Below are 23,211 nucleotides of genomic sequence, written 5' to 3' on the forward strand. Positions count from 1 at the left end.
TGGTACAGAAATACTTGTCTCCTCTTGTATTTAGGATTAACTGAAGTTAAAATGAGATAAGGCAAGAAAATTTGCAACATAGTATTTGGCATGTAACACTTGAAGATGTTTGTTTTAGGCAAAACTTCCCTGGTGGCTCAGGCAGTGAAGAATCTGCCTACAATGCTGGGGACCCCGGTTTGACCCCTGGACCAGGAAGATCCCCCGGAGAAGGAAAAAGGCTAACTAACCACTCTAGCATTCATGCCTGGGAAATCCCATGGAAAGGGGAGCCTGGTGGGCTACAGGCCCTGGGGTCACAAAGAGTCAGACACAACTGAAGGACTAACCCAACAACTACCATCTGTGGCAATTAGGCAAAATTAGTCTAGTTTTGCTCTAGACAAAATGTATCCATGTATTCATTACCTGTGGTGGAGAAGTGACTTGAGAATGAGCGGAAATAAACCATCTGGGGCAACAGAAATAAGTTATCTCTTAACCTGAATGTTATTACGTAGATAAGTACACAGGTAAAAATTCTTTTAGCTGTATTAAGACATTTCATTGTCCTGAACGTAAATTATACCTAAAAATATTCATTTTATCCCAACACATAAATACTATATTAATTTTTATAGCTAGGAAAATATCAGTTAATAATCATATTTTACTAATGCCATAGCTAACATGTTACTCTCATACAATACTTTTTTCAACAATACATAAAAGTGAAAAAGAGCACCATGATTCCTTGAAGCCCCTGGTGCCTGGAAGTTGTTGGAGCAACACTCAGTGGTTCTATGCATTTCACCACCCAGTTGTTTCAATTTGGCACACCATATTTTAGGATATTTATTGCCTGCTTACTTCTCAAATCTATTCTTTCCCCTGGTGCAGACAAAACTGTGCATCATTGAGTATTATTTTTATGAGGGCCTGGTCAAAAGGACCTGATCAATCCTCTGGCCTCTTTCTTCATGTATTTATCTGAGATGAGGACTAACTTATGACTTCTTCCCATCAGGCTTTATTTAGGATCGGGTCTGTAGGATGGAGTGGAAATGGCGGGGGCGGGAGCGGAAGGGACAGCACAAACATATACATACAGTGTGTAAAAATAAAGAAAGGCATCTTTTGTTACAGCTGGTTGCAAAAGAAGTTTCTGCTTGCATGGCTGAAGATGGTATGAGATTAGTGGAGTTGTAGCATTGTCAGGACAAAGACAGGCTGTGTGAGAGGGATCAGTGTGTTTGTTCAGCAGAGCTTTCTCTCCAGTTGTTGACAGATTTAACTGGTGTAATGTCAGGCCTGGCTAACTCCTCCCCACGATTGTCAAGAGGCAGTCTTTGCAGTAGTAAATGGCCATGTGGAGTATACCATGAATTCCCTATTTGTGTAGTAGCTGTAGCTTAGGGTGGAGATTTAATATTGAATGGACTCCAGATTGTCTAAATTGCAATCACAGTGTTTATTTAAATAGCCTATGGGGACCATTAAAGCATTTTAACTTTTGCTCCTATGTTTCTCATGTTATGAAATCTTGAAGCACATGGGGGAGAAAAGGAAAATCCAGCCTTGTAAAAGCATTAGGATGCTAGAAGTTCTCCCTGCTGCCAAAAATGCTTCAAGAGGTTCAGTTCTCTGAGCTCCCATGTAATGTGATGGATGGGATCCTGCTGTGGTCCCTAACTAGGGGATTTTCCTTATGCAGATATACTCATCTGTCACAGTGTAACCACTGCTGTCTCAGCTCGAGATCTTTCCCCATATCTGATCTCCACTTGTAAAGCTAAGGTCTGTCCTGATTACAGTTAGTTGTTACAATGCTGCAGCTCTAAAACTGTGCAAAACTCTCTTTTAATCACATGAAAACTGAAAGTCACTCAGTCATGTCTGACTCTTCTCAACACTATGAGCTATAGCCGGCAAGGCTCCTCTGTCCATGGAATTCTCCAGGCAAGAATGCTGGAGTGGGTAGCAATTCCCTGCTCCAGGGGATCTTCCCAACCCAGGGATCGAACTCCGGTCTCCTGCATTGCAGGCAGATTCTTTACCATCTGAACCATCAGGAGCCCCTCATGTAAAATTAAAAGCTTAATAATTTCATGGCAACTATGTGATTAAAAAATTATAATAGCCAGGACATGGAAGCAACCTAGATGTCCATCAGCAGATGAATGGATAAGAAAGCTGTGGTACATATACACAATGGAGTATTACTCAGCCATTAGAAAGAATACATTTGAATCAGTTCTGATGAGGTGGATGAAACTGGAGCCTATTATACAGAGTGAAGTAAGCCAGAAGGAAAAACATCAATACAGTATACTAACGCATATATATGGAATTTAGAAAGATGGTAACAATAACCCGGTGTACGAGACAGCAAAAGAGACACTGATGTATAGAACAGTCTTATGGACTCTGTGGGAGAGGGAGAGGGTGGGAAGATTTGGGAGAATGACATTGAACCATGTAAAATATCATGTAAGAAACGAGTTGCCAGTCCAGGTTCGATGCACGATACTGGATGCATGGGGCTAGTGCACTGGGACGACCCAGAGGGATGGTATGGGGAGGGAGGAGGGAGGAGGGTTCAGGATGGGGAACACATGCATACCTGTGGCGGATTCATTTCGATATTTGGCAAAACTAATACAATTATGTAAAGTTTAAAAATAAAATTAAAAAAAAAATTATTAAGCTTTTAACTAACCCAAGTTCAGTCCCTGGCTCTGGAAGATCCCCTGGAGCGGGGAATTAGAACCCACTCCAGTATTCTTGCCCACAGAATTCCATGGACAGAGGAGCTTTGCGGCCTATGGTCTTGGGGTTGCAGAGTCAGACATGATGGAGCGACTAGCACTTTCACTTTTTCACTTTTACATAGAGAAGAGCTATGTCTTTTACTCCTCTGGGAAATCCAGGGTGAAGGTGAAACTCACTTTGGTGTGCGAGGCCATGGACTTGCCATGCAGAGGAAACATGTCCATCTGTTTCTGAAGCAAGACTTTGGAACAGAGAGCATGACTTTAGTTTCCATGCTGTGATTTAAGCACAGCACAATTAAAAACACTTCACGATCATTGTCAAAGGGCTCACAGAAAGGTCTACAGTCAGTTCCCTTCTTTAGGAAGATTTTTCTATTCCTTTGAAGATCCAAAAGCTGGGGTGCATTTGAAGATACTAAGTATTATTTTCTGATTATGGCAGCAGTCTGATGCAAGAGATCTTTCTGAATCACTGAGCTCAATTTTCAACTTAAGAAAAATCCTTACTAAGTTTCTAGGGCTGTGCTAACTGCCTGGGGCTGTGTTGAAATTGGTCTCTATTCTTGAGGCTCCAACTCTAGGTGAGAGGAAAAGGTACGCCTCACTAGACTAGTTCAGGACACTCTCAGGGCTCACTAGACCAGCCCCTCTGCATCTGTTTGCCTTGTGTTTATAGTGTGATAACAATACCTATCTATCTCAGAAATAAACTGGTGGTTAAGGTGCTAATGTATATGAAAGGCTTTGGCCCTTCTTGAAATAAAAATACTATAGCAGCAGTTTTGCCGAGGGCATGAGAAAATCAGTAGTAGCATTTTGCACTAGGCAGTAGCCATTTAACTTGACTCAGATCATGTGCAATTGAAAGTTCTTTTTCATCACAAGTTTTCTGAAATATCTTTTTATGTATCATCTTGATGTATAACTACAGGGTTAATTACTTCCAAATACATCATAATGTAGGAGTACAAATTTTCCTTATATTCTTTACGTTGTTCCTTATTCCACATTAGAATAAAAAGTCCCAGATTTCTTTTGATTCAGTGTTCCAAATATCTGGAACAATGTTATCAGTATTTCCCACTGTCCTGTTGTATACTTGCCTCTCATCTCTGATTCTTTTTTTGGAAACATTATTGACAAAATCCATAAACTTTATAGAAGCCCCGTTTTACCTACTATTTTCCCTTTCTTGTCACAATAAACTTTTTTTTTAAAGAATTGATCCATCGCTTATATATTCTCAGTTTTAGTTTCCTCTTGCTTTTAACTACCTCTTCTTCACCCTATCCCCTCTCTCTGTATTTCCTAATTGTGTAGGTATTGTGAACTATCCAAAGAAAATAAAAGCTGTATAGAGGGGAGTGAAGAGAATGCTTAATCCATAAAACTGATGATCAGTCTCAGAAGAACAAGAAGCTGACCATATGTCTCCTACTAGAGGGTGATATGAGCTTCCCGGGTGGTACTAGTGGTAAAGAACTCACCTGCCAAAGCAGGAGACTTAAGAAACTGGAGTTCAGTCCCTGGGTTGGGAAGATTCCCTAGAGAAGGGCATGGTAACCCACTCCAGTATTCTTGCCTGGAGATTCCCATGGACGGAGGAGCCTGGCAGGCTGCACGTCCATAGGGTTGTGAAGAGTTGAACATGACTTAGCACATAGAGAGCGATACAGTATATATGACTAATTAGAAGAATCTGTTTGTTTTGAGTTATACTAGATAAGAGTACATATCTTTCTTTTATCTGATATTCTTCTAATTTCCAAGGATATTTTTTCTAGGACTATCATCCTCCAAAAAGGATATTTTAACTTAAAATATTGTTGAAAAGCACTAGAGTTTGGGACTAGAGGGGACTCAGAATTACTTTATTTTTCTGGAGCAAACTCTTGGTACTAATACTGTTGATGGTTGTTTTTACTATATTACATTTTGCTGAGCCTGGGGACTGCTTTTGGAAGGTTTAGAAGTATCCAGGGAGGCGCCTGCCACTTTGATTATTCATACCCAGCTCTTTATTTTTATTTGAGACATAAAATAAAAACACACCCTGGCTTCTGCTCAACCTCAACTGGCGTTCTTTTTAAAAACAAACCCCAAACTGACCAAATGGCAGCAATACAAGTTTTTCTGAGAGTGACTCATCGTTCATGTCAATCAGAGTTCATTTATGGAAGCATTAAATTCTAGTGCCGGCCAGGCCACCTTTAGCCAAGTTAAAATGGGATGGGATTTGGTAGGCTTGGAACAGAGGACCGAAAGGAAAACCAGGGTGATGCTGTGACTCAGAAAGTGACTCTCTTCCTTCTGAATCAGAACCGAGCCACTGGTAGAATCAGTTCTCTCGGGAAGATGGCAACCTTTAGGTGAAAGGTTAAATGGAATCTCTGACCACCTATGTTCATCTTGTTGTTGGTTTTAACTCTGTGCCATTTTGGATAATTGCTTACTCTTCACCTTTTCCCCCATTGCTTAGTTGCAAATAAGAGTAATTTTTTCCTTTCTGTGTGCCTTAAGACATTTTTAAGGGTGACTGTGAACTTTTAACCACTGGTACGTTTTATACCAGAGGTGGTTTTGTTTCTGTGATGTGTTAACTGATTTCTGCAAAAATGTACCACAGTTCTGCTCTTCTGATAAACACTGAAAAATGTTTCTGTAGATACTTACCCTCTGGAATTTGCTGCTTATTCTATTTATGTGCAAACAACATCAATTCTAGTTTCCACACTTTTTTGTTCATTCTTTTTCTTAGTATTTCTCAGTTCAGTTCAGTCGCTCAGTCATGCCCCACTCTTTGTGACCTCATGGACTGCAGCATGCCAGGCTTCCCTGTCCGTCACCAACTCCTGGAACCTGCTCAAACTCATGTCCATCGAGTTGGTGATACCATCCAACCAACTCATCCTCTGTCGTCCCTTTCTCCTCCTGCCTTCAATTTTTCCCAGCATCAGGGTCTTTTCCAATGAGTCAGTTCTTCATATCAGGTGGCCAAAGTATTGGAGCTTCAGCTTCAGCATCAGTCCTTCCAATGAATATTCAGGACTGATCTCCTTTAGGATGGATTGGTTTGATCTCCTTGCAGTGTAAGAGACTGTCAAGAGTCTTCTCTGATACCACAGTTCAAAAGCATCAATTCTTTGGCTCTCAGCTTTCTTTGTGGTTCAACTCTCACATCCATACATGACTACTGGAAAAACCATAGCTTTGACTAGATGGACCTCTCTCTCTATTTTACTTCCAAAATGATTTTACAGGGATTAATTGTGTTAGAAAGCACTTATTGATCACCTATTATGTGTGTCTACTTCATCTTTTTTTTCACTATGTCTTTATCAGAAGCTCTTGGGTTGACCAAAAATTTGTTTGGGTTTTTCCATAATATGTTAAAGGAAAACTGGAATGAACTTTTTGGCCAACCCAAAATTTAGACTGTTTTTACAGTTTTTAATATTTGATTGATTTCTTTGTTGTTGTGTTCAGTTGTTAAGTCATGTCTGACTCTGTGACCTCATGGACTGTAGCCTGCCAGTCTACTCTGTCTTCCACTGTGTCCCAGGGTTTGCTCAAATTTATGTCCATTGACTTGGTGATGCGACCTAACCATTTCATCCTCTGCCACTTCCTCCTTTATTAAATTAATTTAGTAGATTGATTTCTACTTTATGCCATCTTAAAGTTCAGGATTTTATTAAATCTTCCAAATATGTACATTTATCAAATTGTGTGTGTATGTTTTTTTTTTTCTGTATTGACTCTTTTTAGTAAATAAGATCAAATTTTAAGAACACTCTACATTTCTCAGCCCTCCATATCAACTGATAATCAGGAGAGGGTTTATATCTTTTTGGCAAATTCATATGGTTGGTTCATTACAGAATTATGACCATTTTAATCCCCAGCACATTTGTTCATTCTGTATTTATTCTTTTAATGCACAATTCTTGAAATCCTGTTATGTATATTTAGGTTATAAGTTCCTTGAGGTATTATCATATTTTTGGAAGGAAAAAATAAAGGGATGCATGGATTGATAAGCATAGCCCCTTCTTAGGAGCACAGCTCCTTTATAGTGAAGTTGACTATGTCCTCATCCTACTCCAAATTAATTCAGGATTCATGTGGTTTTGTAATTATAGGTACTGAGCCTTTGTGTTGTTGGCAAAGGAGAGACAGAAAAGGTAAGGATTGATGCTCCGTGGAAATCAAGGGCCTGGGACTGAGGTGAGGAGATGGGAACGTTGACGGTGGTCATTGCGGGCAACTGACAATTTAAAGTCATGGACTTTGGCATGGAACCTATTTAGTGATTAATCATTTTGGAGGTATCTGTCCCCAGTCTTTATCTTATTAGCTTGAATATTCTCAAATCTATCATCATGTGTACCAAGAGTTGATTAGAAGCAAGTGGCTTGCCTGTGGAAACTGGACTTCTGATCTTTGATTAGCAAGAACGTCACTACTACACAACATCCATATGGTTCTTGCCTTTTTCATGTCATTGTATTTGATACCTGCAACTGGTTAGTTCCTCTTCCTTCATCTTCAAGGGGTTGGAAGACACTGAGTAATCAGACCTGGAGTCCAGAACAAGCAGCTAGTCGAGATCAGGTTCTTGAATTTAATCTCTCCGCCAATCCATTGTCATTATTACGGTAACTGCACACGAATCTGACCGTTGCATACCCTCTAATCCCCAAACTATTATACCCTTTTGTTCCTCATTGCAAAGCAAATTGCCATTCTTCATCAGGGAGGCTTTTCTATGCAACTGGGTTTAATTTTAAAATTAAAGCATTTGGAAATTAAGGATAATTACCTTCCAGTTTTCATTTTCAACCTCAGCTTAAAAATTAGTATCTCAGAGGAATGTGTATGAAATCTCTTTAGCTAATAGCCTATATTTGTGCCCTGTGTCCCTACACTCTTCTGATAAAGAGAACTTAGGCTATAAACTCTGTCATGTGAACACATCCTTATGTATTAACAGGCATATTTTAAGAGTGCAACCCTTCTGAGATGTGAGTTCTTGAGTCATGAGTAAGTCATGAGCCCTGAGCAAGTTCATATATATATATATATATATATACATACACACACACACACACACACACACATATTCATTGTTCTATATAACAAATATTTATTGAGCATACCCTTTTTGAGTCCAAGGTATAGTAGAGCACAAAGTGAAGTCCAAAACCATAGGAAGACAAAGACAATAGCCTTGTAATGTTTTAAGGAAAAATAAAGCACATTTAATTTTATTATGGATGCAACTTTATTTATAATTATATTATCTTATACTTCTTGTTACTATAAATTTTTTTAGGATTTCTCATTGTTTTAATGTTATATTTTTATGTATTTAAAAGCAGTTTGTAAACTATAAAAAGCTGGATATATAAAACATATGAGTTAAGAGCACACAACTTTCATTGGAACTGATCGTGTGCCATAGCTACTGGATTTTCAAAAGTGAATTTAAAATATACTATCCCAGTGTATACAAGAGTTATCTCAAGTGCTTGAAATATTGCATTACAATCTCTTTGGATGAGGTTTGGGAGCCTGTAATTTTAACAAACAAACTAGCCAACTCTAGTGCTGGCTGTGGGAGGACCACACTTTGAAAAATGCCATATTAGAGTTTATCAGAGGGGGGCTTGGAAGGGCCCCTCTGAGAATTGAATGCGTCTCTCTTGTTGGTGCCTCCAACTCAGCAGCTGACATTGGTGATGCATTCAGTTTTTTTAGGCCATCCATTTGCTAGGTACAAGCACTGTGGAGATAAGTAAGTCATGGACCCTGAGCTCAATGATCTCACAGTTTATATACACCATCCTAGACTTCTCTGCCATTTTATAACTAGTTGTCATGCTATCCTGTGGCATTTTCCATTTATCTACTATTTATATACTTATATATTACTACATTGCCACATTGATCCTGGATGCGTGAGTTTTTCAAAATTACACATAGTTGTCATTACAGATGAAAACAGAGGCTCAGGGAAAACTAGTTATGTTGGCCAACTTCTGGTTATGTAGAGCAAGGATGTGGCAGAGCTCGATCCTCTGATTCTAAGTACAGAGTTTTTTTTTTTTTTCCACTTCATTGCATGTGTGTGCCTTGTGAATATGAGTTTAGAATTCAGGGTATTTCTTTACCTCTCACAGGTATATCGTAATATTCAGAAATTCTTCAATCTGTGTGCAGGTTGTTAGTGCCATGTTCCCAGCCACTGAAAAATGAACTCATTCAGTATCCTTAAGTAAAGCCAGATGGCTCCATTGAGAATGGCAAGGATCTCTTGTAAATAGGATTACTTGTACATTCCAGAAACTCATGACAACTGACACATGAACTAATACTAGGAAATAACGTATAGACTTTCTGGGAGGGAGCCAAACTTTGACCACCTCCACTTGAAATGTTCCTCACATTAGAGACTCTGCTTAGTCTTAAGTAGTGCCATTGCTAAAGTTTATTTTTTGATTTACTACGTCTAACTGTTATTTGTCTGTTCATTCACTCATTCAATAAACATTTACTGAGCACTAATTGTATACCAGAACAGGCCAAGTCACTAGTTATAAAATCATGAATGAGACATGTTCCCTACCCAAATATGAAGCAAACTATATGTAATGACTGCAGAGGCGTGAATAAGGGTCTTTTCTATGATTTCTCAATTCTGACAGTTACCAGTGGAAATACTGGTTGGAGAAGTGAGTGTGTGGGTGAATTCTTCAGGAAGGGTTGAAATTTGTTATAGCTACGCATCTGGCAGTACTTAAGAATTATGCATGATTTCATGTTTCCATGGGCACACGGTACATTATAACACATTATGTAATAGGCTGGTTGATAAAGCACTTTAAAATAGTATAACATTGTGCCTCTCTTCCCTCATCCTTAAATCACTGTACACACATCAGTTCTCACAATATTATTCCTAGGAGTTGTTGTGAGGATGTTTTTATTATCAGTCATCGCTGTGGTAACATCAGTCCAGAGCTGAAGAAAGTGAAATGCAAAATAACTTGCCCAGGGCCACTCTACGAAAGATTGGCAGCATTGCATCCCATAATTCTCTTTCATTTTCTGAGTCTCAGAATTTCTTTGAAAGACTTGCTAGCCTGGATATTTTGTTTGTTTATTTTCCCATAACTTAGCATGGTGCTTCATATAAGGAGTAGAATTTTCTGTGGGTGGCCCACTGGCAAGCTCTTAACTCTTCAGGGCCTTGTCTTGAGGAAGATATGGTTCCCACTCTTCTACTTTTTCCTACAGAGAAACCATAGTTGAAGAGCTCTGGTCTGTATACTAAGGAGATAGGTCTTTGTGGACTTGAGTTTCAAACTTTGTAGAATACTCATCAGTTTCTGTCACTCAGCAACATTTAAAGCCATTGATATTTAATCAGTCGTCCAGTTAGTTTCTTTTCTGTAAATATCTGCCTTATTCTGACAGCATCTAGCATTCTTTAGCACAGACCACAAGCTAACAATGTTGAAGATCAACTGTGCTAAAACCAGAAGGAGAAATCAGAACTAAAGGTGAAGATCTTTTCAGACTTGATTCCACTCAATGCTTCTTAGCTATGCAGTAGAGAAGCCTGAAAGAAAAAAAAAAAGCATTTCAGAGTCAGAGAAAAATTTCTTTGCTCAGGCAGGTCAAGTCAGTTACTTTTCCCTTTCCTGTTGCTGTTTCACATCAGTTTACCAACTGCACAGTCAGGAAGTGAGTCTATCTTTTAGACTAGACTTTTAGACTATAGTTGAGAAGCCTGTGATGTATGACTTGGTGCGCATATGAGGATGTCATTTGATGAAAATTAGTTGATTCAACTCTTATAATATTGGTTTGCTTCTTGAATATATCTTTAAGTTTTTTTCTCTCTCAAACTGCCATATTAAAAAAGAACAAAACTCCCGTTCGAACACAACAATTATTTGAAACCATTTTCCACAGAGCAAGAGAATACTTTATATAGTAATGAGTAGCAAGCCGTGTTTTAATGTTCGCATGATTGACGCAGTGGTTCACAACAGTTCCTCTGGAACCATTCTTGCTTCTTACATTATAAGTAAAGTCTGTTCAAAGAAGGGAGCAGAAGAAAGAAAGTTTCTTTTCTGGCAGGTTGATGCAATGGGTATATGGCAACCATATAAACCTCAAGTGACTCAGTTATTACAAGGGACCTAATTACTGACCTTAGACTTTGGGTGACACTGAATACCTTTCTTAGGACCAGATTGCTTAGCTTTTTGCAAAAAAGTTCCTGTTTAGAGTTTTGCACAAAAGTTGTTGCTGAGAGTGCAGTAGTAGCGAGATGACGTGGGGTCTTGGTTTTTATAAAATGTTATTTCTATCTGGATAATCATTTGGATGTGAGACTGAGTGTTACGACCACGGCATGGGCACAGTGATAACTGGTTCTGGCTCCTCTGCAGGCACAGTGAGGCCAGTTGGAAATACTAACACAGATTAGAAAGCAAGACAAGCTGACTTTTGGTGTTAACCTTAATACTTGAGATGTTGTTCAGTCACTAAGTCATGTCTGACTCTGTGACTCCATGGACTGCAGCATGCCAGGCTTACCTTTCCTCACTATCTCCTGGAGTTCGCTCAAACTCATGTCCTTTGAATCGGTGATGCCTTCCAACCATCCCATCCTCTGCTGCCCCCTTCTCCTCCTGTCCTCAATCTTTTCCAGCATCAGGGTCTTTTCAGTGAGTCTGCTCTTTGCATCAGGTGGCCAAAGTATTGGAGCTTCAGCTTCAGTAGCAGTCCTTCCAATGAATATTCAGGGTTGATTTCCCTTAGGATTAACTGGTTTGATCTCCTTGCTGTACAAGGGACTCTCAAGAGTCTTCTCCAGCACCACAATTAGAAAGCATCAATTCTTTGGCACTCAGCCTTCTTTTATGGTCCAACTCTCACATCCATACATGACTGCTGAAAAAACCATCACTTTGACTATGTGGACTTTTGTCAGCAAAGTGATGTCTCTGCTTTTTAATATGCTATCTAGGTTTGTCATACGTGTACACACATGTTCATGCTCAGTCATGTCCAGCTCTTTGCAACCTTATGGACTGTAGCCCATCAGGCTCCTCTGTCCATGGAATTTTCCAGGCAAGAATACTGGAGTGGGTTGCCATTTGCTCCTCTAGAGGATCTTACTGACCCAGGAATCGAACATAAGTCTCTTGCACCTCCTCACTGGCAAGCAGATTCTTTAACACTGCACCACATGGCTTGTCATAGCTTTTCCTAAATGCTTAGTACTACTTAAAAGTTATCCCTCTATTACTTGCTTATACCTGATAAACTGAACCAAGGTGATTTTTTTTTTTTTTTACTCCAATCGTGGTTTTCATCCAAGATACTCAGTTTTGGTAAGGAAACCTAACAATAGTAATAACTAAAATGACAAAGAAAACATCCAACCTTCACCGTGCATGTGTGCTTGGTCATATCCGACTCTTTGCGACCCTATGGAATGTAGCCTGCCAGGCTCCTCTGTCCATGGGATTCTCCAGGCAAGAATACTGGAGTGGGTTGCCATGCAACCCAGTGATCAAACCTGCATCTCCTGCATTGGTGGATATGTTCTTTACCACTAGCACCACCCAGAAAGCCCAGCCTTCACTGAGTACTTGCTAATTACAAGTATCTTAAGTTCTTCACATACATTGTCTCTGTGAGGTGATTTATTACCCTGAGCTGGTTGTAGGTGACAGAAACCTAATTCAAATATGCTTGAAGGAAAGGGAGTGTTGTTAGTTCACATAAGTGTGTGTTTCACAAACTGCCTAGCTTTAGGCATGGTCATTTCAAGGTTTATGTGCTCTCCTTATCTCTCATCTTTCTTTGCTTTTCTCTGTGATGGCTTCAGTTTTAGACAGGCTTTTGTGCATATGACCTAAAAAGTTAAAGCTTCTTTCCTCATAATTCTATCAGCATTCCCACATAGGTCATCTGTTGGTTCTGCCCGTATTCTGAGTCCGCACCTGAACCCATTTTTGTGGGTGAAAAGATAAAATGCATTTTTTTTTTTTTTTTGGCCAAGGCATAGTTTGAGAATGAGGGACCGGTTGTTTCCCACAGGGAAAAAGAAAAAAAAAATTAATGTGAAGTTGCCAGACAGGTCAAAATAATTAATCTCCATGACATCATAGCAGTATCATTTTTCCTTATTCCCAAATATAAGAACATTGCCCAAGGTCACAGAGCAAATATATGGGAGGGTATGGACTATAACCCCATCTGTGTGATGCCAACGCCCATGTACCCACAAGACACATAACAAGGTTGAGAGTATAAGACTAGAGGGAGACGGTCTAGGTGTGATTCTGACTCCACCTACCACTTACTAGAACTGTACCTTGGGGAACAAGGTAGTCTTATCAAGTCTTTGGTTCATTACCTATAAAATGAGGATAATAATTGTATCTACTTCATAGGGCAAGACTGTGAAGATTAAGCGGCATCAGTGAATGTAGAGTGTTCTGCAGAGTTCCTAACACATTCTAAGTGCTTAGTACATGGTGGCTAGTATGACAGTGTTTTGTTTTCTTGTTTTATTTACCACAAAACTGTAATTTAAATTATCAGCTGTTTTGACTTCACGTTTAGTTGCTCATTTACTCTAGGTAAAAAAAATGGATTAATAAACCCAAGCCATCACCTGATTAAAACTCCACATTTCTTCCATTACTTAACATCGCCAATTCCATACACTTAATTTATTTTTGAAATATTTTTGATATTACTTTAGTAGTCTGATACGATGAACTCTTTTACTATTGCTTGATGAAGCAGTAAGTTTGTACAGAAAGGGAACCACATTTGTTATGCACCTGAAACTAACACAGTGTTGTAGATTAACTCTGAGTAGTGAAAATGTTAGTCGCTCAGTCATGTCCGACTCTTTGCGACCCCATGGACTAGCCCACCAGTATCCTCTGTCCGTGGAATTCTGCAGGCAAGAAACTGGAGTGGTTGCCATTTCCTTCTCCCGGGCACTTTCCCGACCCAGGGATCGAACCTGGGTCTCTGCATTGCACGCACATTCGTTACTGTCTGAGCTACCAGGGAAGCCCCCAAATTAATTCTACTCTATTATAAAAGGAAAATTTAAAACAAAGGGAGGACCACATTTTTTTCCTCTACTGTATGTTTCACTGTACTTAGAACTTTGTGTATACAATGTAGATATTTGTTGATTTCATTTATTATTTTTCTGTACTTTTGATTATGGCTGTATCTTGAAAGAGCCCTCATAGGAAATTAGTAGGCAAGATGTGGTTCCTTTTCCTTGAAATTTATAGGTGAATCTAGATTTGAGGGTGAGGCTGGGAATCAGATACCAGAAATCTGTGGGAAGAGAGGGCATGCCCCTTCCCCAGGTGCAGAGGACTCCTTGGGCTTCTAAGGAGTCCATCCAGCTTTCGTTGCATGTCTACCTCATTTTCAAATAAAATTAAGGCAGCATGGTGAGAATAGAATCTTCTTTAGCAAATCCATTGAAAATCAAACTTTGAACTAGGTAAGTAGAGTTTTCTAAATTGTTTCAACGATTTGCAATGCCTCAGTGCCAAATGTGGGCTTTTTTATCTGAGAGGAAGAAAATAAGCTACTTAGCAAGATCACTCTTCTAACCACCAATCTAGCCTGTTTCCTTTTAAGATAATTAAAGATTTTGGTAATATGGGAGTGTTTTGAATATGGATTTACTATCAATATCACACAGGAGAGCTGATTTCAGAATAAGGTGCAATTTAATGCCAGCATTTCAATATTTAAATGTCTTAGAGATTAGACTATAATGATAAATATGATATGCATATAGTATTTGTATATATATGTATAAAACATTGTATATAATTACAGAGAGACTACTTCTGTAGCAAGTGATAATTTTAAACTCCTTAAATGTTATAATAAAGTGAAACAGCATAGTTAGATTAATGAAGTGTTTCTTGAGTCTTGGTTATAGACTATTCAAAAAGGAAGCACATATTTGACATATATTCTCACAAGAATCATGAAAGGCTCTTTGACATTTGTCTTCACATTATTGGATCCTCCCACCGGAAGAAGTGACTTGAACAGAGCCTTAGACAAAGCTATTTAAACCACCTTTATTTATTTATTTTTTAAGGAGTTTATAACAGCAACCTGGTCAAGGTTCAAGGTCATGTGCTCTTTTCATGTGGTAAAATACTTTGGCTACTTTCTAAAGTGTAGCATTTGGACTGGCAGCCTAAAGGCTAAAAAGCCTATATCTTTTAACCAGCATAAGACAATAACTATTCCCTCTATATTTACAGAATTTTTTTTTTTCTTTACAAAAGTAATAACACTAGGTAAACAACAAAGTGCTGCTGGCATTTTGGAGTTTTCAACTAATTTCTCAGCAAAGGAAATATACTGTGCCCCGGTTGTATTTAGTGTAAAAGTAAGAGGAACATCCTTGAGACAGAAGCGATTTTTCTAGTAGGTTACCTACAAGGATATATATTGATTTCAATTGGTAGTACTGGCTTCTGCCTACAGATGTACAGTGTGTCCAGGGGTTTAGAAAACAGAGCTTTTAATTCTTTGTAAATAGTAGCATTGTATGAGAGGGGACTTTTTTTTTTTTTTTTCACTGCAACTACAAAAAATATTGTGCACATTGGTTTAAAATGAATTGACCTTTTGTTTCAATGAGGGCGGTGTGTTACTTGTTATGGAGTGACTCCATTTGCCCATGCAAATAAGCACAAAGCCAGGATATTATCAGGCAATGGCAAAATTAAGAGGTAGGTCAGATTTAATGGAAACATCTGTCATTAACCCTTTTACAGAAACTGCCTCGGGGAATCCTTGCAGATAAAAGCTATGCTAAGCTATCTTACCTTGCTTTGCAGAGCTGCAAAGGCATGGCAATCACAACACAGAAATTCTGCTCAGAGAATGTACTTGAAAGACAGGCACATTTTAGAATATGGAAGAAAACAACAAGGTTTATTTTGTGTGGCATTCTCTTTATAAAAAATTTAAAGTCAGTAGAACAATTAAGGCTGCTATTAATTTTTAGATTTTACACCAGCATAATGTTCCCCACTGTTGGCTACATTATGTCATTCCAGTGTCATCATATTGATACCTCAAATCACACATGAAATATTTACAAGCTATTTTCTGAAATTATGTAAAACACGAAGTTAGAAAAAAAAGTGTACCCATATCTGCATATGGTACTCCACGTTTGCCTATGTTGTGCAGCAGTGATAAGAGAAAGTTAATTTTGCTAACCGAGCATTTATTGAAGATAATTTATGAAAGTTGCAGTCACTTGGATGCCATTTATTTTTGTTCGTTTAAATTATCTGTTACCAATAAAAGTATATATGAGTTGATACGCATTTGCAATGAAATTTAAAACACAACTTTAAAAGATCATAATCATGCAGTAAACTGCATTTGAAAAACATTTTTAAGTTTATGTAAGTGAACACTTAAGTCTTAATGTTAATTTGTTTAAAGAGGGCTGTGGGAAATCCCTGATTATCTCCATAGGGGGAAACATTGCAAAATGATATTTCAGGTATTTTAGTTATGTTTGTTCACAATATAACTGCCTTTACAATTATCTTGCCTCTCATTTCTCTCAATATTTTTATTTTCACATTTGCCTTCATTGTGATTTTTTATTATTTCTTCTTTATAGGATTGTTTTTGTCTCCTCTTTTAACCTTGTCTTCTTACTGTTCTGATGAGTATAGCCTGGCTATTTCTTTCTTTGACGGCATGCACGGATGAAAATGCACCTCTCTTTTCACTGCTTCTTCTGTTAAATAAGACTTTGCTATTGTTGTTCAGTCACTTAGTTGACTCTTTGTGACCCCGTGGACTGCAGCACACTGGGCTTCCATGCTCTTCACTATCTCCCAGAGTTTGTTCAAACTCATATCCATTGAGTCAATGATGCCATCCAACCTTCTCTTTAAACTTATCTAAAAAAGCATTGTAAAATGAATAGAAGGATCATTTGCTTTCTCTATTGGGGCACTTCTTATACAGTGTCTGATCCCTTCCTTTAAGTGGGAGGCGCCCATACAAGTTTGTGTCAACTGCAGAATGATAAACCATTTTAACACATAACCAACCTCCTCAAAGCCATGAGCTTGAATTAGGTATAATTATTCCAAATATTATTTTAGACAGATTGAGAGCGTATGGCATGAAAGAGAATTAGTTTTAACCATGGATATTTATCTGCTCTAAAAAATACTAATATTCAGTTTGTAAATTTAAGCATTAAAGATGTTTGAAAACTATTATTGGACTTTAAAAAAGTCAAGTAACCTCAAGCTCCAAACATAGATTTAAATGAGCTTACATTATTTTATGTTCTTTCAGAATTCCCCTATTAATTTTGCACTGATCAGAAATTAGCATTTGTTTTCAAAATATTAGTCATCTTAGTTGCTTTCTGTGGACATGTGAGCATGGATTCCTATTACTGGGTCTGTTCCTCTAGGACCATGAGCTGCTCAAAGGTGGGGATACGTCTGTCTGCCCTGACCATTGGACAACACTTATTTCAACAATGTACACAATCAGGCACCCAATTAGTGTGGTTCTTTATTGACAGATGCTTTCATACTCTAATACTTGATTTCAGTGTGTCACTTTGCCATATGTAGAAAGGCATGACATAAGAACCATCAAAAATTTGTATCACACATGATCCTCCACTTGGTTAAATATCATGTTCAGTGCTACCCCCTTCTCCCAATTATAGTGGTTCGGAAGGCCATTGGTCCCAAAGACCAGGCAGACCTGCTTAGTTATTTGCTAATGATTCCAGCTACCTCCCAACAGCTCACAAAGGCACCGTCTTTCCCTGAATATTTTTCTTTCATACCCGGCTTAATAAACCATGGTATCTCTTAGGTGTCACTGTACTTTGTTCTCATTTCCTCATTCATACTATTCTTTGCATCCAATGACTGGACAAGATGTTTTGGAGATATTGACATTTGACTGAAATGTCTATTTTGAAAGAATTCTTAATTTTTTTTCATGTTTATCAGGCTTTAATGATTCTTATCTAAGAACCCTTTTGATGATTTGTCTTTTCTATACTGTTTTTTTTTGTTACAAAGAGACAGCTGTGAAATTCCTTCTCTGAATTTTTATTTGAGGCAAGACATCAACTTTTTTTCCCTATGTCCCATGGACGGTTGACCTGTATGTAGCTAGAAGACCCCTATCAGTTCACCAGGCTGTTTGGTATCTTCTCATTAAATCTCTCTTTGATAATCAGGGCATAATTCCTTGGTTTCAGTCAATAGAGACCTCTTTCTTGAAGGAATTATCTCAAGTAGGAGAAGCAGTATATCTGACTGATAGGCCTGCTTGACTTAAATCTAGATTCTTAACATGAAACATTCCCTTGCTGCTGATTTTTTCTCCAAACCAAGAAAGTGTATTGTTATACTAACAAGATATTCAGAACAGTCTGTTGGAGTTATCTTTTAATACTCATTTGGGGAAAATTTCAGTTTACTTGATTGCATTTATTGGATAGTCACGCAATTCAGAATTCAAAAAGTATAGAAGTGTGTACCAGGAAACCCAATAAAATGCACCGAAGTCATCAAAAAAAAAAAAAAAAAAAAGAGTTTGTATCATAAAGAATATTTCCCCATTCCCATTGTTCATTTGCCCAATTTCTACTCTCTTCACTCCCTGAAAGGAACAGTTGTTAACTGGTTAACTTGTATGTTCTTCTAGACTTTCTTTACTTGCTGATTCTTTGTGATAGTTCAGACATCCCCAGGCTCCCTATTTAATGCATGTCCATGTTCACTTGATGTTCATAAAGTGTCTTACTATGAAGTGACATTTAACAATGTGCGTGTTGAATCTGGGTACTTTTTGCTTGGCTTTGCATTCATCTTTCCACTTATGTTTTGAAGAGAAATTTCATATTTTCTTTGCTCTAATTCTGGTTGCCAGGATGGCTGAATGCCATTCCTGGAAGGGGTGTGTGTTAGCGCTGGCACAGACGGAACCACTGGCACAGGAAAAGGAAACCATTCCTGTGTCAGGGAGATTTATCTATTCATTATTTTAAAAATTGTTATTGTTGCCATCATTGACCATTTATTGTGTGTGACCCATGTTCTGGGTACCATTTTAAACAAAGAACAAGGCATGTTCCTGGGTGGTGCCCAAGGAACTCCCAACTGGGCATGTTGGGACTCTGTGTATGGTAAGATTACAATTTTGGTAGCCAGATCTTTAGCAGTAAGGAGAAAATAGTCTAGTACAATTGTTTCATCTGAGGAAAGCTGTAAGCTTTTTGTATGTGACCCTGGGGCCAATTAGTATAGGGAAGGGGAAAGGACATAGCCTACAGCTTTTATCTCTTTTATAAATTGTGCCCTTATAAGATTTCTCTTGGGCTTCCCTACTGGCTGAGCTGTAAAGAATCTGCATGCTAATGCAGGAGACACAGGTTCAGTCCCTGGGTTGGGAAGATGCCTCGAGAATGAAATGGCAAACCACTCTAGTATTCTTGCCTGGGAAATCATATGGACAAAAGAGCCTGGTGGGCTACAGTCCATGGGGTATCAATGAGTCAGAGTGAGTGAGCATGCACACAAGATTTCTATTGGAGAAATACTTCCACATCTTTTAGAATGTTTGAAATCCCAGGCTCTAGAAAACTAAATGTTATGTACTGAGTAGCTTCAGTCATGTCTGACTCTTTGTGACCTTATGGGCTGTAGACTGCCAGGCTCCTCTGTCCATGGGATTCTCCAGGCAAGAATACTGGAATGGGTTGTCATACCCTCCTCCAGGGGATCTTCCCAACCCAGGGGTCAAACCCAGGTCTCCCGCCTTACAAGTGGATTCTTTACTGCCTGAGCCACCAGTGAAGCATACTGGAGTGAATTCCAGTGCCCTCCTGCAGGGTAATCTCCCTGACCCAGGGATCTAACATGGGTCTGTTACGTCTCCTGCATGGGCAGGTGAGTTCTTCACAACTAGCACCATCTGGGAAGCCCAGATGCCATAGCTAGAGTCAAGAAATCTTTCTTTAAGCCTTGCTGTGCCTCATTTTCAATTCCGTGTTGCATGGGGTGCCACAGTCTGATGAGAACAAGTAGCAGCCCACTTTGCAAAAGAGATCCCATTTTGGAAGAAAGAAAGTGAAGTCGCTCAGTCGTGTCCGGCTCTTTGTGACCCCAATGACTGTAGCCTGCCAGGGTCCTCTGTCCATGGGATTTTCCGGGCAAGAATATTGGAGTGGATTGCCATACCTTCCTCCAGGGGATCTTCCCAACCCTGGGATCGAACCTGGGTCTCCTGCATTGTGGGCAGATGCAATTTTGGAAGAGTTGAGTGTAAATATAATGTGATTTAATCGATTTATGCTTTTCATGCATTAGAGAAAATCACTATTTTCTAGGATTCTGTAGGCAGGTTTTTTTTTTTTTTTTTGTAAAGTTAAGGATCTCTTTATAAAGTGAATAATACCCCGTTTATTCTTTAGGTTTGCATTTTTTATTTATATTTTCTTTAAGGGAGAAACATGTATCAAATAAGAGAGTGCTCAGTAGCACTGACTTCCTAAATTATCCAAAAGGTACAACATTCAAGGATGCACATATCAGAGGAAAGAAAAGAAGAAGCGAAGGGGACTACCGTTTCCCTGGTGAGCCAGTGGTTAAGACTCTGCACAGAACATACACACATACACACACACACAAGAGGAACAGGTAGAGGATGGAGAGGGGTCTTATTTATAAATAAGGTATAAAGGGATTTCCAGGTTTTACAGTGTTAGTGGAGGAAACATGGCAGCAGAAAATGATCTTGCAATACTGAGATGTTGATGGCTGTATAATGAGGAATATAAAGACACCTATGTAATTCTCTTTCCAATATTTTTGTTTAATTCTACTCTTGGTTACAAATTATGGAAAGGAAATTATTTCAGAGTTAAACTTCAGCACTTTGTTAAAGTTGTTACTTTATATTGTGAAGTCAGTCAGTTTCATTTATCTGGTTGACGTTTACATGTTAAGGCTGACTATAAAAACAGTGTTTCACATGACAGTAGCAATACATAGACGGTGACCGAATTCTATTAAATACAGTCAGATACATCCTAATCGTAAAAGCACTAGCTGTCTTTAAATAGGTTGTGAAAGCTTTAAAAAAATCAAGACAATGTGAAATTAGAAAACATTTTTTACTTTAAATTGGTTAATTTCATTATAGATGTCAGCATATGTAAGGCAACTGAGTAGTAGCAGAAGAGACATTCATTAAGTTAAATATTAAAAACCTTTTAAAATTAGCAAGTTAATATTAAACGTATTGTAAGTAATATAAGTAGAGATTATCCATGTAAAGAAGTCCATCCCACTGGAACCTGGAATGTTGAAAGCCGTGTTTTTTTGTTGTTGTTTTGTTTTGTTTTGTTTTGTTGCTGTTGTTAAGTGCAGTCTTCTATTTACTTAGTTATCAATAGTTTTCTGGTTTTGTCATTCCTTTCTAACTTTGATCTATATGCCTTGGGTGGGGCAGGAATTGGGGTTTCCCAGGCGGTGTTAGTGTTAAAGAACCTGCCTGCAATGCAGGAGACATAAGAGACATGGGTTCAATTCCTGGGTTGCGAAGATCCCCTGGAGGAGGGCATGGCAGCCCACTCCAGTATTCTTGCCTGGAGAATCCCATGGGCAGAGGAGCCTGGCGGGCTACAGTGCATGGGGTCACCAAACATTGGATATGACTGAAGCAACTTAGCACACACACACAGGGCAGGAATTAATGGGGAAGCATAGACTTCGGGGATTCCGCACGTGAAGAAGCAGTGGAGGAGGATGAGGCAGAGAGACTGAGAAAGGCCAAGCCGAAAGGCAGCAGAGTCGCCCAAGATGCCTTCCCAACTCTTCCAGGGAGGCCAAGAGCTGATGAATCGATTTGTGTGTGATGGTCTTAAATGCTAAACAGAGGTTAGAGGATGAGGCCAGAGAAGCGGCAGCTGGACTTGGAAATTAGGTATCAGTCACCTTTAGGAAAAGAGCTTCCGTGAGAAGGTAGGAGCAGAAAACTGCAGTGGATTGAACACTGTACAGGAGATGAGTGGGGAGAGAAAGTCGACGGGGCCAAGCTTTCAGGCAATGTGGTTGTTAGTGAAAAGGAAAAGGAAGCAAGAAATAAGGGAAGCTGGATCAACAAAAATAATACAACAATTTTACTACGAACTACGTGTTTGAGTACTATTTGTTACAAGTAAACTTCCTTAAAAGGCAGTTTTCTTCTTTCCCTAACTTACCCCAAATAAATCTTGAATGGTTAGCACTTTTTTCAAAGACTTTATAGCAATTTGCTTGTGGGTTTTCACTTTTTTGTCTATTTTTTAAAAGTAAAAAATTACTGGAGTAGATGTTCTTGTATTGAATCAGCTTTCCACCCTTGCATTGAACACTATTTGATTATTCCTTAATTCACACTTGTGGTCTACTTGGTAGAATTAGCTTTTTTTTTTAAGGGATTTTGGTCTATAACACTGTGTGTGTGTATACACATGATACTGTCATGGTCTGACTTGGTATCAGGATTGTGCTAATGCTATAAAAGAATCATGAGTCTTTTAATCATTTTATTGTTTTGGGAAATGTTAAAACCAGAAAAATAATTCTCTTCAACTTAGTTTTATTAGAATGAATATAAAACTACCTGAGTCAGGGAGAAAAAGAAATCTATCTGTCTGGCATTTTTTTAGAGATGGATCTTTAACAATCATCTCAGTTTCTTTTATGGTCATTGTCCCATATAGGCTTTCTGTCTCTTCTGCCACTTGGTAATTTCTCTTTAAGAAAATCATTTTTAGGGTGGGGAAAAGAGTATATTTTAGGCCACGGAGAAGGAACTAATAGATGAGAAGGAATTTATGATAGAAACAGAGGAATAATGCAATTAAGAAGAAAATTTTTTTCTGGATGAAGGGGTGATGGAGTATAGAATATATTTAGAAGGGTCAGAAAGAAGCAGAAGCATTTATCCTTCAACTTGAGAGAGGCAGGTAAGGATTGGCCAAAATAGGCTAAATTTAGAGGTGGAGGAAACTGTAATTAAAGGCGAAGGAAGCTAACATTTGTTTGTTTATTCTCTGTCAGGCATTTTGCAATGTGTTATGTGGAAATACTCGCACTTAATCTTCATACAACTCTATGAGGCAGGTTTTATTCTCTCTATTCTGTAGCTAGGGACACCGACAGGTTCAGTAACTTGCTCAAAGTATCACTTCTGGAAACCGTGAACCTTTTATTAGTATTTATGCAATATGATTACAGAGCTTTAAGTGAAAACAGTTATTTTTGTTTCCTATGACTGGAATAAAAGACAAAAATGGTATAGACCTAATAGA

The 23,211-nt window shown here is 38.5% G+C and overlaps 1 protein-coding gene across 21 annotated transcripts in view; it reads left to right on the top strand.

The window, feature by feature from the left end:
- Positions 1–23,211, top strand: part of SOX5 (SRY-box transcription factor 5) — a 1,171,821-nt gene that overhangs the window by 563,750 nt on the left and 584,860 nt on the right. For 19 of the 21 annotated variants that reach the window (XM_070788609.1, XM_070788604.1, XM_070788607.1 and 16 more), the window contains one exon: positions 6,896–6,937. The exons of 1 other annotated variant lie outside the window; for it this stretch is intronic. The gene's annotated coding sequence lies outside the window, so the exon portion shown is untranslated. Of the gene's footprint in view, positions 1–6,895; positions 6,981–23,211 lie in introns of all 21 variants that reach the window. One more of the 21 variants, XM_070788599.1, reaches the window with a different exon arrangement.

The sequence above is a fragment of the Bos indicus genome, chromosome 5 (assembly GCF_029378745.1).
Source record: "Bos indicus isolate NIAB-ARS_2022 breed Sahiwal x Tharparkar chromosome 5, NIAB-ARS_B.indTharparkar_mat_pri_1.0, whole genome shotgun sequence".
In the NCBI taxonomy this organism is placed as follows: domain Eukaryota; kingdom Metazoa; phylum Chordata; class Mammalia; order Artiodactyla; family Bovidae; genus Bos; species Bos indicus.